Raw genomic sequence first — 15,442 nt, forward strand, 5'->3', positions numbered from 1 at the left:
GAATCATATTTCTGCAAACTAACTGGCACATATTGTCTTTCATTATCTGTAAACTCTTTTTGTTAATGTCAGTTCTCCTGGTGACCACATCTTACTGGAACATCTAAGATGCAAACCGTTAATCTGTTTATTATCGACACAAGTTTGTGGGAAACATGTGTGGTGTGGGAATAATAGGGTCTTTTATTTTAGGTTTTAATTCTAAATGTTACAAATGTGTTTTTTTTTCACATTTGTGATTCACGGTTTGGAAGAGAAATGTTTTATGTATTTATAAGCTAAATATTCCAATGTGCCCATTGAGGAAATCTCGCAAACATAGACTCTCTCCAACTCATTTGCTAGGCATAAATGACAAGAATGTGTCAGTTTTGTGTTATAAAGGGTTGTGCACCTTTGAGGGTTTTTTGTCAACCCCCTTCCCCTCTATGGGCAGACCTGCAAAGGAAAGCATAATTGCCTTCTTCTCAGCGCTGGCTCCCCACTCCTTCTCTCCCTGGCTTCAGCTGCTTTGCTGCCTTCTGTTTTGACATTGTTGCACCTTATCGCTGGCTGCAGAGGTGACCTACTCTCCTTGCATCACCTGACCATTTCTCATGACACAAGGGGGGCACTGGGGTGGCCAGCGATTGGCTGCAGCGGGCATCAAAACAGAAGTTTACATTCTTGGAGAGCAGTGGAGAAGCTGAGGGCGGAGAGAGAAGGAACATGGAGCCAGAGCCAGGAATCAGGCAAATGTGCTTCCCTTCACAGGTCTGCCCAAGTTAAACCCTTAAAATGTTTTTCTTTGCAATTAAATATTCTGAAGGCCATACCAGAAATGTTTCTGTCTACAGAGCTATGTGAGGAGTTTTTGTGTGGCAAGCTGTATTATTCATTAGGGCATTTCACCACGTAAAACCAATTATTTTTATATTTTCATATTTTGGATGTGGCAATACTTTTTTATTTATTGTTTATTCATAAGGTAAATCGGAGGGAAAGGAGGTGGAATTTAATTTTTAATACTTTTGTTGTTTTTCTTTTTACATTTTTGAGATTTTTTTCCCTTTTGTACTGTACCTTTTAGTCTCCTTAGGTCCTATAGACTGCAATATAATACTATTATAGACTATGAGATTCTGACAGCCTGCCTTCAGGCTGTACCTCAGGCACAAGCTTTTGAGGCAGCTTAGCTCTCTATGACAGGCTGTGAGCCTTCACAAGGCCCCCAGGCTGTCATAGAAACTAATCAGAACCCTGCAATTTTTGCTGAAGAGGCTCCCATCGGAGAAAAGGGGAGCTCTTTCCCTCTGTCTAACCCCACAGATTCTTCATTTGCTATTGATAGCAGCAGCTGAGCAGTTAGATTACAAGGATTGGGGTCATTTCCGTTCCCTGGTCACAGCCGACAGGTCTCCAGCTGGTAGTTCACAGCCAGCACAGTACATGTACAGAGTGAGCTCAGCGCATGAGCGCCACATATTAATTAGTAAGCTATATACCTGTAATATAGAAAGGTTTTGATCCAAAGAATCTGGTACAGTGTTGATTATGAGATTTTTTTCAAATCCTAAACTATCCAGCACAAATAAACCTGAAGCTGGCCATAAAGCCTACATGGTCGTTGCACTTTCAACAACTTTGAACTTTCAACTTTGCATAAATCAATAGTATAGGTGACTGCAAGAATTATGTTATATGTCTTATCTGGGAAAAATGCTTCATTCTCTGCTTATGATGCTGCTTCTCCTCCTACCCCCTCCTAAATTATTCACTTTGAGTTCACTGCTAAATCCATTTTAAGAGATGAGATGAGCTTTTAGGTCACTGAGGGGTACAGTTACATGCTGCCCATAGCAGAGGGGAAGATGTCACGAGGTGTCAAGAGCCACGTCTGACTCCGTTATACCCGTGGTCAGGAAGTCGCAGCGGGTGGCTGCGCGCTCTAGTCGAAAGATAGTGCTGTTTCTAATGGTAGCTTTCTGGGTTTGCCTTGCCATCCTTTTGGCTCACTCAGGGATCCGTAGCTTCTCCTCCTCAGCTGTTTCTTGTCCAGCAATCCCAACCTCCTTATATTCCCTCTCCCACTTCTCTGGTTGCCAGTATAGAGCTTCCTGCCTGGACTTCTATACTGACCCACTGGAGCTGTGTAGCTGTGATTCCTGGTTGTTGTTCCAGAGCGTTACCCTCCGGATCCCTGTTGGGCTTTTGTTGTCCGCTGTTGTCGCCCACCTGGGATTATATGTTTGTCTGTATTGTCTGTCCTCTCCTTGGCGTTTCCCTTTTGTGTAGTGGTGCGGACTAGTGTTCCCACGCCCCCTATTCACTACGTAGGGCTCATCTCAGGAAAGCCAGGGTTTAGGCACGTGATCGGCGTACGGGTGAGACACCCATCTAGGGACGTCAGGGCAGTCAGGTGCCAGTCTCAAGGTGAGTTAGGGGTCACCACCTTTCCCTCTCCCTTGGACAGGGCCTTCCCATTTCCCTCCCTTTGCGTCACGTATGTGATCGGCACGCGGTCATGACATTATATCTGGCCCTTATTTTTGCGTAGGTAGAAAAAAATATATATATTTTTCTTTATGCCTATTTAGAATCCAGTATTGATCCTATTGCTGCTTTGACAAAGCAGCTTCAAGGCCTGTCTTTGGAGGTGGCAGGATTGAAGGCGTCAGTCCTCCAGCAACAGCAGCAATTGCCCCCAGACACAAGCCCAGCGGTTGCTATGGGTAACCAGGTTGCTGCGGAACCCCAAGGTTGTTCTTCCTGACAGATTTTCTGGGGGAAGGGACAAATTTGTGACGTTCCGTGAGGCCTGTAAGTTATATTTTAAGCTGCGCCCTTACTCCTCTGGTAATGAAGAACAGCGGGTGGGAGATTGTTATTTCCTTGCTTCAGGGGGACCCACAATCCTGGGCATTCTCTTTACCCACTGATTCCCAGGCTCTCCGGGTCAGTGGATGAATTTTTAGGGCCCTTGGGTCTAATATATGATGACCCTGTTCGAGTCGCCCTGGCAGCGTCGAAATTATGGAGACTCCTACAGGGAGAGAGGCCAGCAGAGGAGTATTGCTCAGAGTTTCGTAGGTGGGCTACGGATACCCAGTGGAACGACCCGGCTCTCAGGAGTCAGTTCTGCTCTGGGTTATCCGAAAGGGTTAAGGATGCGCTTGCGCTGTATGAGACCCCCTTTTCCTGGATGCTGTTATGTCCCTTTCCTTTCAGAATAGATAGATGTCTTAGGGACAGATTGAAAAATCCTGAGCAATTGGTAACCCCTCCGAAGCAGCAGTTAGTCTGTACGGACCTAGACGAGCCTATGCAGCTAGGAGGAACTACTCGTCAGGTCCGTCCTCCTGAGGCTCGATGTAGGCGTGGGGTTTGTTTTTTCTGTGGGGGGAGGGGTCATTTCATTAATGTCTGTCCTTCCTTTCTCAAAAACAAAAGACCGTCAGAACTACTAACCCCAGGCTGTGTGGAGGATGTCAGCCGGGGGTTATATGTTTCCTCCATACGAACATCTCATTTTGTGTTGCCAGCGATTGTTGTTTTTGGTGTTACGACGGAGACTATTTCTTTCTTTCTAGACAGTGGAAGCAGGGGTAAAATTTGATAGATGCCCATTTTGCCCGCACTATGGCTTTGTCTCTCTGTACGCTATAGAGACCTATTCCCATATTCGCTATGATTCTGCTCCTCTGTCTCAGAGAAACCTCACTCACATTGTCCATAACTTACACCTTCGGGTAGGGGACCACCATAACGAGTGTCTATCATGTTATGTTCTGGAGGGCCTTCCCACTCCTGTGGTATTGGGTCTTCCCCTGGTTGGTAGCGCACAATCCAGTGGTGGATTGGCAGGCCAGGGAGATATTGGAGTGGATGTGAGCATTGCAGAGAAAATTGCTTAAATAGCAATTGCTTAGTCGCCTCCATAGCTACTCTACCTACATTTGTTTCGGACTTTGAGGACGTGTTTTCTGAAAAGGGTTGTCAGAAGTTACCACCTCACCGTCCTTATGATTGCCCGGTTAACCTGATTCCCGGGGCAAAAATTACCCAAGACCAGGTTATATAATCTTTCGGGTCCCGAGAGACAAAGCCTATGAAAGATTATATCTCCAAGAGTCTGGCTAAGGGACACATCAGACCCTCTTCTTCACCCGTGGCTGCAGGGTTTTTCTTTGTTAAAAAGAAAGTTGGGGGCCTGCGTCCTTGCCTAGATTTCCGCGAACTAAACCGGATAACTATCCGAGGACCCATACCCTCTTCCTCTCATCCTGACCCTGTATATCAGATTGCGGGTGCTAGGTGGTTCTCCAAACTTGATCTTAGGGGGGGGGGGCTACAATCTGATTCGTATCAAGGAAGGGGATGAGTGGAAGACAGCTTTTAACACCCCTGTGAGGCATTATGAAATCTAGTCATGCCTTTCGGTCTGACCAATGCTCCTGCTGTCTTCCAACATTTCGTTAATGACATTTTTAGTCATCTTATCGGCAGGTTTGTGGTGATATACCTAGATGATATTTTAATTTATTCGTCTGATCTGAAAACACATGAGGTTCATGTCAGACAGGTACTGCAGGTCCTACGGACTAATAAATTATATGCGAAAATGGAAAAGTGTGTCTTCGCCGTTCAGGAAATACAGTTCCTGGGATATCTATTATCTGCTTCAGGTTTCCGTATGGAACCTAGGAAGGTCCAGGCACTTTTAGATTGCGTTCTTCCTGAGAACCTTAAAGCACTGCAACGGTTCTTGGGTTTCGCAAATTTCTATAGAAAGTTCATTATAAATTATTCGGTGATTGTCAAACCCCTTACTGACATGATAGGAAGGGGACTGATTTTTCTAAATGGTCTGACGCCGCCTAAAATTGCATTTTCCTCTCTAAAAGAGAGGTTTACCTCGGCACCTGTACTAATCCAACCGGATGTCTCCCAGCCTTTTATTGTTGAAGTAGATGCATCAGAGGTGGGCAGTGGGGGCTGTACTGTTTCAGGGTCCATCTCCTGGCAAATGGCATCCTTGCGCTTTCTTTTCTAAAAAACTATCTGCAGCAGAGAAGAACTGTGATATTGGCAATAGGGAACTATTAGCTATTAAACTAGCGTTTGAAGAATGGCGTCACTTTTTAGAGGGGCAATCCACCCCGTCACGGTGATTACGGACCACAAAAACCTTCTGTACCTCGAATCAGCTAAGCGTCTCACCCCCTAGACAAGCTAGGTTGTCGGTATTTTTTTTACCAGGTTTAACTTTTTCATCACCTATCGTCCTGGGGCAAAAATACCAAGGCAGATGCATTATCTCGTAGTTTCCCTGGAGGGGGTAATGTGAGTGATCCGGTACCCATTTTACAAAGAGGAGTGGTTGTCTCGGCTGTACACTCTGTTCTGGAGGGGAAGGTGTTAGAGGCCCAGGGGGACGCCCCCCCAGTCTCTTGCCCCTCAGAGAAATTGTTTGTACCGTTAAACCTGCGTCTCGAATTATTAAAGGAACATCATAATTCGGCACTTGCTGGGCACCCGGGTAGTAAAGCAACCTTGGAGCTATTGTCTCGTCGTTTTTGGTGGCCAAGGTTGCGTCAGGATGTAATGGATTTTGTGTCTACTTGTTCTACTTGTGCATGCGCGAAAGTCTCTCATGCACGTCCCGCAGGGTCTTTATTGCCACTTGTCATTCCCAATAGGCCATGGACACATCTGTCAATAGATTTCATCACTGACTTACCTTTGTCTGCGGGTAAAACAGTTATCTTAGTAGTAGTAGACAGGTTTAGCAAAATGGTACACTTTATTGCGTTACCCGCACTACCTAATGCTAAGACTCTTGCTCAGGTATTCATCAGTGAAATCGTGAAGCTTCACGGGGTCCCTTCCGATGTTGTTTCGGATCGGGGAACCCAGTTTATTTCTAACTTTTCCTCAGCTTTCCATCCTCAGTCGAATGGACAGACTGAGCGTACCAACCAAAACCTTGAGACATATCTAAGGTGTTTTGTGTCTGAAACCAAGAGGTGTGGTCATCATATTTACCGTTAGCCGAGTTTGCTATAAATAATCGCCGTCAGGAATCCACTGGCAAGTCACCATTTCTTGGTGCATATGGTTTTTCATCCACAATTCTGTACTTTCAAAGAGGGGGGGTCTTCTGGGGTTCCCGAAGAGGAACGGTTTTCGTCATCTCTTTCATCTGTATGCCAGAAAGTGCAAGCTAATTTGAAACATATGGGAGGTAAATATAAATGCATGGCTGATAAGAAACGGTCGCCAGGTCCGGAAATAAGAGTGAATGACTATGTGTGGTTATCTACTAGGAATATTAAGTTAAAGGTTCCCTCTTGGAAACTGGGTCCTAGGTTCATTGGTCATTACAAAATAGTAGTCCTCATTAACCCCGTGGCTTTTCGCCTGGAGCTACCTCAAACTTTTAAAATCCATAACGTCTTCCATAAGTCGTTACTCAAAAAGTATGTTCCACCTCTAGAACCGTCACCGCTGCCACCCCCTCCTGTTGTTGTTGATGGTAATCTAGAGTTTCAAATATCCAAAATTGTTGATTCTCGTCGGGTCCGCCGCTCTCTTCAATATCTGGTGCATTGGAGGGGTTATGGTCCGAGGAAAGAATGTGGGTCCCAGCATCTGAGGTAAACGCCGACAGGTTAGTTCGGGCTTTTCATGCCTCTCATCCTGAGAGACCTAGTCCTGAGTGTCCGGAGGCCCCTCGTGGAAAGGGGGGTGCTGTCACGAGGGTGTCAAGAGCCACGTCTGACTCCGTTATACCCGGGGTCAGGAAGTCGCAGCGTGTGGCTGCGCGCTCTATGTCAAAAGATAGTGCTGTTTCTTAATGGTAGCTTTCTGGGTTTGCCTTGCAATCCTTTTTGGCTCACTCAGGGATCCGTAGCTTCTCCTCCTCAGCTGTTTCTTGTCCAGCAATCCAACCTCCTTATATTCCCATCTCCCACTTCTCTGGTTGCCAGATATAGAGCTCCTGCCTGGACTTCTATATTGACCCACTGGAGCTGTGTATCTGTGATTCCTGGTTGTTGTTCCAGAGCATTACCCTCCAGATCCCTGTTGGGCTTTTGTTGTCCGCTGTTGTCGCCCACCTGGGATTATATCTTTGTCTGTATTGTCTGTCCTCTCCTTGGCGTTTCCCTTTAGTGTTAGTGGTGCGGACTAGTGTTCCCACCGCCCTATTCACTACGTAGGGCTCATCTCAGGGAAGCCAGGGTTTAGGCAGTGATCGGCCGTACGGGTGAGAAACCCGTCTAGAGACGTCAGGGCAGTCAGGTGCCAGTCTCAGGTGAGTTAGGGGTCACCACCTTTCCCTCTCCGTTGGACAGGGCCTTCCCATTTCCCCTCCCTTTGCGTCACGTATGTGATCGGCACGCGGTCATGACAGAAGAAGAGTTGAGCGAGAGAAAATCAAAGAGACTAGGACATGCTGATGCACCTAATCATACATGTTTTACTGTCTCAAAGCTTCTGGATTCACATCTAAACTGCTCAGTGCTTCTCTATAATGCCTTATGGGCTGCTACGAAGAGATAGTGATGGGGCAGAAACCTCCTCTAGTTTATGTGTGCAGTATACGGGAGACATCAAAGCAGTTAGTCTCAACTGCTGTCTCAGGGACAATCAAAAATGAAAAATGTACATAGAGGAGGAGAGCGTATTCTGAAAAGTTATTGGAAAACACATATATGCCTTTACACTTCTGTTTATTGAACAGCTAAACCTTCTGACTCCACCCTAAACTCCGCTTGGCTGAACATTAATGTTTTTCAATGAACAGTAAAGAATAAGCTGCTTCCTTAGTAAGTCATTGGCTAAGTGGTCGCATTTCCAGGTACCAGGCACTAGAGACCACTGGCGGAATGGGACCTTTAAAAAAATTCAGGCAGAACAAACACTTAAACACAAAACCTGAAGAGTCATGTTTTTATACACAAAGGAGCCTAGAAAAAGTGTAGTAAATGAGACATGATATAAAGCAGAACCATTAATATGAGTAGGGAAGTAAACTGTAAATGATAGCTTAGGCAAGTCATAGATCTGATTCAGATCTAGGACATAGTTGTGATGCTTTCACAAAGTCGGAAAGGTACACTCCCTTAGAATCTGCTTTTAATTTAAGCAATTTTTTTTACACCAATGTGAGTCACTTTTAAGCATTTCTGCTCAGACTGGTCACATGATCCAGCTTCTGCTTTCTCTAATGGGTAACTGTAATGACATGTTCATTGTTCACAAGATAACTTCTATGTAATGCACTTCTCCAGTGTGCGTAATGTTATCACTCACATAGTGCTTGTGCTGCAGTAGCTCCAACACATGCTTGGTGAGCATAAACTCAATGCCACCATGCATTAAACAACAGTTATCACATGAGGTAGATAGGGGAGGGCTAATCTTTGAAGGCAACAAAGCATTTCTAAAGACCTGGATGTACACCAATCCACGGTTAGACAAATTATCTACAAAAGGAGAAAATTCAGGAATGTTGCTACTCTCTCTAGGAGAGATCATTTCAACAGCCCGTCACGCAATCCTTAAAATGTTGTGAAAGAACACAAGTGTGACAATAGACTCTACAAACTGCAGAAACCTATCCTCCTGTGTCCAAAAATCAAACACCAAACAAAGATGGTGTTCATGGAAGGACACCACAATCAAAGCCAAGGCTGTAAAAAAGTTATTGCAGTCTGTCTCAAGTTTGCCCAAGACCACCTAAATGTTCTACAATGCTTTTGGGAAAATGTTGAATAGATAGATGAGCCCTAAGGGGAATTTTTTTTTTAACACAAATTAACAATTCTATGTTTGGAGACAAAAGAGTACTGTACACCAACAAAATACCTAATCCAAACTGTGAAGCAATGTGGATGGAGCATCATAGATTTGGACTGCTTTGTTGCCTCAGGGCCTAGACAACTTTGAGGGAACAATGAATTTTAAGGTGTATCAAAATATTTTACAGGAGAATGAAAGCAATCCATGACCTCAAGCTGAAAAGACTGTGAGTAATGCAGCAAGTCAATGACCCAAAGCACACAAGAACATCAGCTAAAGAATGGTTGAAAATGCTATCAAGATGCTGTGGTATGACCTGAAGATGGCTGTGCATAGAATATGTCTCAGAAATACTGAACTAAAACACATTGGCAGGGAGGAATGGTCCAAAGTTTCTCCTCAATTTTGTGCAAATCTTGACAGGATATTAAATTTAAAGGGTCACTTATTTTTTTCTTCTCCCTATGCTGTAAATTTTTGCCTCAAGGTGTTCAATAAAAGACATGAACGGTACAACTGTGTGTTATTTGTTTAGTTACATTGTGTTTGTCTATAATTGTGACTTAGGTAACAATCAGACTATATTATATCAATAATCAATGCAGAACTCCAGGTAATTCCAAAAATAATACAATTTATTCCCTTTGGAATACGTATATACAAAAGGGAACAACCATATTTTGGGCAATCCACCTATCTTGAGGAAAGAGTTTTCTGGTTCAAGTCCAATGTCTTGCTGCAGCTGTTTGGCTGGCAGAGGAAGCAAACTACACTGCGTGCAGAATTATTAGGCAAATGAGTATTTTGACCACATCATCCTCTTTATGCATGTTGTCTTACTCCAAGCTGTATAGGCTCGAAAGCCTACTACCAATTAAGCATATTAGGTGATGTGCATCTCTGTAATGAGAAGGGGTGTGGTCTAATGACATCAACACCCTATATTAGGTGTGCATAATTATTAGGCAACTTCCTTTCCTTTGGCCAAAATGGGTCAAAAGAAGGACTTGACAGGCTCAGAAAAGTCAAAATAGTGAGATATCTTGCAGAGGGATGCAGCACTCTTAAATTGCAAAGCTTCTGAAGCGTGATCATCGAACAATCAAGCGTTTCATTCAAAATAGTCAACAGGAAAAACCAAGGCGCAAAAATAACTGCCCATGAACTGAGAAAAGTCAAGCGTGCAGCTGCCATGATGCCACTTGCCACCAGTTTGGCCATATTTCAGAGCTGCAACATCACTGGAGTGCCCAAAGCACAAGGTGTGCAATACTCAGAGACATGGCCAAGGTAAGAAAGGCTGAAAGACGACACCACTGAACAAGACACACAAGCTGAAACGTCAAGACTGGGCCAAGAAATATCTCAAGACTGATTTTTCTAAGGTTTTATGGACTGATGAAATGAGAGTGAGTCTTGATGGGCCAGATGGATGGGCCCGTGGCTGGATTGGTAAAGGGCAGAGAGCTCCAGTCCGACTCAGACGCAGCAAGGTGGAGGTGGAGTACTGGTTTGGGCTGGTATCATCAAAGATGAGCTTGTGGGGCCTTTTCGGGTTGAGGATGGAGTCAAGCTCAACTCCCAGTCCTACTGCCAGTTTCTGGAAGACACCTTCTTCAAGCAGTGGTACAGGAAGAAGTCTGCATCCTTCAAGAAAAACATGATTTTCATGCAGGACAATGCTCCATCACACGCGTCCAAGTACTCCACAGCGTGGCTGGCAAGAAAGGGTATAAAAGAAAAAAATCTAATGACATTGGCCTCCTTGTTCACCTGATCTGAACCCCATTGAGAACCTGTGGTCCATCATCAAATGTGAGATTTACAAGGAGGGAAAACAGTACACCTCTCTGAACAGTGTCTGGGAGGCTGTGGTTGCTGCTGCACGCAATGTTGATGGTGAACAGATCAAAACACTGACAGAATCCATGGATGGCAGGCTTTTGAGTGTCCTTGCAAAGAAAGGTGGCTATATTGGTCACTGATTTGTTTTTGTTTTGTTTTTGAATGTCAGAAATGTATATTTGTGAATGTTGAGATGTTATATTGGTTTCACTGGTAAAAATAAATAATTGAAATGGGTACATATTTGTTTTTTGTTAAGTTGCCTAATAATTATGCACAGTAATAGTCACCTGCACACACAGATATCCCCCTAAAATAGCTAAAACTAAAAACAAACTAAAAACTACTTCCAAAAATATTCAGCTTTGATATTAATGAGTTTTTTTGGGTTCATTGAGAACATGGTTGTTGTTCAATAATAAAATTAATCCTCAAAAATACAACTTGCCTAATAATTCTGCACTCCCTGTAGTTGTAACACAATTATTGTAGCTTGTTTATTAATATTTGCATGTATTGTCTTAAAACTTTGGAAAAGGCCGTGGGAAGCCAACATTTTTTTTTTTTAAATCCCAAGCTGTCTAGGGGATTTTGGGAATTACATTTGCATTTTCTATTCATGATCATTGATTATTTTACCAGATGGCGGAAACTTCCCATCCAGAAATACTTTTTTGCATTGAAAACTGTTAAATAGTCGATGCATATACAGTATTTTGACTTTAAAAATATCTTGAAGTTTCTTGAAATAAATTGTACAGTATCTTACTTTCTTCACTTTCCTCGCTGATTAAAATTCTGCTTTATTACTTCATGCCCTTAAAGGGGTTCTCCGGGCTTTTAATATTGATGACCTATCCTCAGGATAGGTCATCAATATCCGATCGGCGGGGGTTCGACACCTGGCACCCCCACCGATCAGCTGTTTGAAGAGGAGGCGTGCGCCGTGCCAGCGCTGCCTCCTGTTCACTGTTTACCTTCTCGACGTCGCCTCTGCAGCGGTGAGCAGGTGTAATTACACCTAACCATCCCATTCATTTCAAAGGGACGGACCATTCCCATACAATTGTAAAGGAGCGATCCGTCCCATTGAAATGAATGGGATGGCTTGGGTGTAATTACACCTGCTCACTGCTGCTGAGGCGGCGGCGAGAAGGTAATCAGTGAAGAGGATAGGTCATCAATATTAAAAGCCCGGAGAATCCCTTTAAGATGACAACTTTTTAGACAGTTCTGAATTCAGATCTTAATCTTGCATCAGTCCATGCTGATTATTATGCCAGTACATATAAACTAAAGGGAATTTATCATCTTGATTGTGGACTATTATCTATAGTAATACATGTGTAGATAAGGAGTTCAGATCACAATTTTATTTTCCTACTGCCCCTGGTTCCGTCGCTGGCAGCACTTAGAACTGCACTGAAATCCACATTCAGGACTGCTCTGCTGAGGACTCATTTGTACATCCAAGGCAGTCCTGACAGTGTACAGTATTTCAATGCAGCTCTGAGCACTGACAGGGGAACAAGGGGCAGTAGGAAAAGAAAAAATAGTGATCTAGACTTATCTGCAGTGCTACTCATGTATTATCATAGATAATGGTCAAAAATCGAGATGACAGATTCCCTTTAAGGGGTCTTCTGGGACTGTAGTAGTGATGGCTTATTCTTAGTACTGGAGTATGCCATAAATATCTGATCATTGGTGATGTGAGTCCTGGCACCCCCACCTTTCAGCCGAATAAAGGGGCTCCAGTGAGTGCAACCTCCTCTACATAGTTTACCAGGCAGACAAAGAGTCATACATTTGATTGTGGCTGTGTCTGGTACTGTAGATCACAGCAGCTCAGCCCAATTCAGGAGGAAACCAGACAAATCTTGGGATCTGCCTGTAATAAGGAACAGGTACTGTAACTACTTACGGGTAACTGACAGATCCAGTGCCGCCACTCCAGTTCTCCTGACTGGATTCTATTTACCTGGCTGTAGCAGTAACCTCACATCGAGAACACATGACCACTGCAGCCAGTTGTTGGCCTCAGTGATCCATCCGACGAGCCCAATTTTTGGAAAAAAGTTCCATATTCTAGTCTCAAAGTGTCACACTCTAGTCAGCTAATTAATCCATACCCCCTGAGCAAAGGGTACCTCAAAATTGTGACTTTGGGGTTTCATAAGCTACAGTGGGATGCAAAAGTTTGGGCAACCTTGTTAATCGTCATGATTTTCCTGTATAAATCGTTAGTTGTTATGATAAAAAATGTCAGTTAAATATATCATATAGGAGACACACACAGTGATATTTGAGAAGTGAAATGAAGTTTATTGGATTTGCAGAAAGTGTGCTATAATTGTTTAAACAAAATTAGGCAGGTGCATAAATTTGGGCACTGTTGTCATTTTATTGATTCCAATCCTTTAGAACTAATTATTGAAACTCAAATTGGCTTGTAAGCTCAGTGACCCCTGACCTACATACACAGGTGTATCCAATTATGAGAAAGAGTATTTAAGGGGGTCAATTGTAAGTTTCCCTCCTCCTTTCATTTTCTCTGAAGAGTAGCAACATGGGGGTCTCAAAACAACTCTCAAATGACCTGAAGACAAAGATTGTTCACCATCATGGTTTAGGTGAAGGATACAGAAAGATGTCTCAGAGATTTCAGCTGTCTGTTTCCACAGTTAGGAACATATTGAGGAAATGGAAGACCACAGGCTCAGTTCAAGTTAAGACTCGAAGTGGCAGACCAAGAAAAATCACGGATAGACAGGAGCGACGAATGGTGAGAACAGTCAGAGTCAACCCACAGACCAGCACCAAAGACCTACAACATCATCTTGCTGCAGATGGAGTCACTGTGCATCGTTCAACCATTCGGCGCACTTTACACAAGGAGATGCTGTATGCGAGAGTGATGCAGAGGAAGCCTTTTCTCCACCCACAGCACAAAAAGTGCCGCTTGAGGTGGGCTAAAGCACATTTGGACAAGCCAGGCTCATTTTGGAATAAGGTGCTGTGGACTGATGAAACTAAAATTGAGTTATTTGGCCATAACAAGGGGCGTTATGCATGGAGGAAAAAGAACACAGCATTCCAAGAAAAACACCTGCTACCTACAGTAAAATATGGTGGTGGTTCCATCATGCTGTGGGGCTGTGTGGCCAGTGCAGGGACTGGGAATCTTGTCAAAGTTGAGGGACGCATGGATTCCACTCAGTATCAGCAGATTCTGGAGACCAATGTCCAGGAATCAGTGACAAAGCTGAAGCTGCTCTGGGGCTGGATCTTTCCACAAGACAACGACCCTAAACAGTGCTCAAAATCCACTAAGGCATTTATGCAGAGGAACAAGTACAACGTTCTGGAATGGCCATCTCAGTCCCCAGACCTGATCATAATTGAAAATCTGCTGTGTGACTTAGAGAGCTGTCCATGCTCAGAAGCCATCAAACCTGAATGAACTAAAGATGTTTTGTAAAGAGAAATGCAATACAGTACACGGAGAAGCACAGGGTGAGTCAAATCAAAAGAACAACCATGAGACTGCGCAAAGTAATGCACAGATAGGTACGATCGAAAAGGTAAAGCTAAAGCTAAGGCTCTGGGAAACCAGATAAGTATCACATATAATAGTCTCCTCAATAGGGGTATGGTACACAAAGCACCACAGACTAAATGTAATAAACCCAAAGTCGTAGCTAGCATACACGGAATAATATAGGCGTCACAATCAGCCAAATAAGGTAATATAATAATGAAAAATCACTTGGCTGGAATCAAAATAATAAAACTGGTATACGCCTAAGTGCAAGGGACCCAGCGTGGATACATACAGGGGTGCCCCACACGCAGTATGGAACCGTGCTAAATACAGAACGTACCTGAAGACATGGTGGCAAAATGAATGACAGGCCCTGGGCGCGAGACCTCGACGCGCGTTTCACCTCAACGGCTTTACCTGACGAAGCCGTTGAGGTGAAACGCGCGTCGAGGTCTCGCGCCCAGGGCCTGTCATTCATTTTGCCACCATGTCTTCAGGTACGTTCTGTATTTAGCACGGTTCCATACTGCGTGTGGGGCACCCCTGTATGTATCCACGCTGGGTCCCTTGCACTTAGGCGTATACCAGTTTTATTATTTTGATCCCAGCCAAGTGATTTTTCATTATTATATTACCTTATTTGGCTGATTGTGACGCCTATATTATTCCGTGTATGCTAGCTACGACTTTGGGTTTATTATATTTAGTCTGTGGTGCTTTGTGTACCATACCCCTATTGAGGAGACTATTATATGTGATACTTATCTGGTTTCCCAGAGCTTTAGCTTTAGCTTTACCTTTCGATCGTACCTATCTGTGCATTACTTTGCGCAGTCTCATGGTTGTTCTTTTGATTTGACTCACCCTGTGCTTCTCCGTGTACTGTATTACATCCTGTTGTTCTCCATTTTTATATTTTATAATAAATGACATTTTTTGATATAACACTCCACTTGTTTGGTTTTTAGTTTACTCTGGATGTGGTACAAGTGGTCACTATAGCTGTCTTAGTTGACAGAGCTGCCTTTTTGTAGGATAATTGTAAAGAGAAATGGCCCAAAATACCTTCAACCAGAATCCAGACTCTCATTGGAACCTACAGGAAGCATTTAGAGGCTGTAATTTCTGCAAAAAGAGGATCTACTAAATATTGATTTCATTTCTTTTTTGTGGTGCCCAAATTTATGCACCTGCCTAATTTTGTTTAAACAATTATAGCACACTTTCTGTAAATCCAAAAAACTTCCTTTCACTTCTCAAATATCACTG

General features: G+C 43.6%; 1 protein-coding gene across 2 annotated transcripts in view; it reads right to left on the bottom strand.

Moving 5' to 3' along the window:
* Positions 1-15,442, bottom strand: part of CAPN6 (calpain 6) — a 192,397-nt gene that overhangs the window by 125,939 nt on the left and 51,016 nt on the right. The gene's annotated exons all lie outside the window — the stretch shown is intronic.

The sequence above is a fragment of the Bufo bufo genome, chromosome 8, assembly GCF_905171765.1.
Source record: "Bufo bufo chromosome 8, aBufBuf1.1, whole genome shotgun sequence".
Classification (NCBI taxonomy): domain Eukaryota; kingdom Metazoa; phylum Chordata; class Amphibia; order Anura; family Bufonidae; genus Bufo; species Bufo bufo.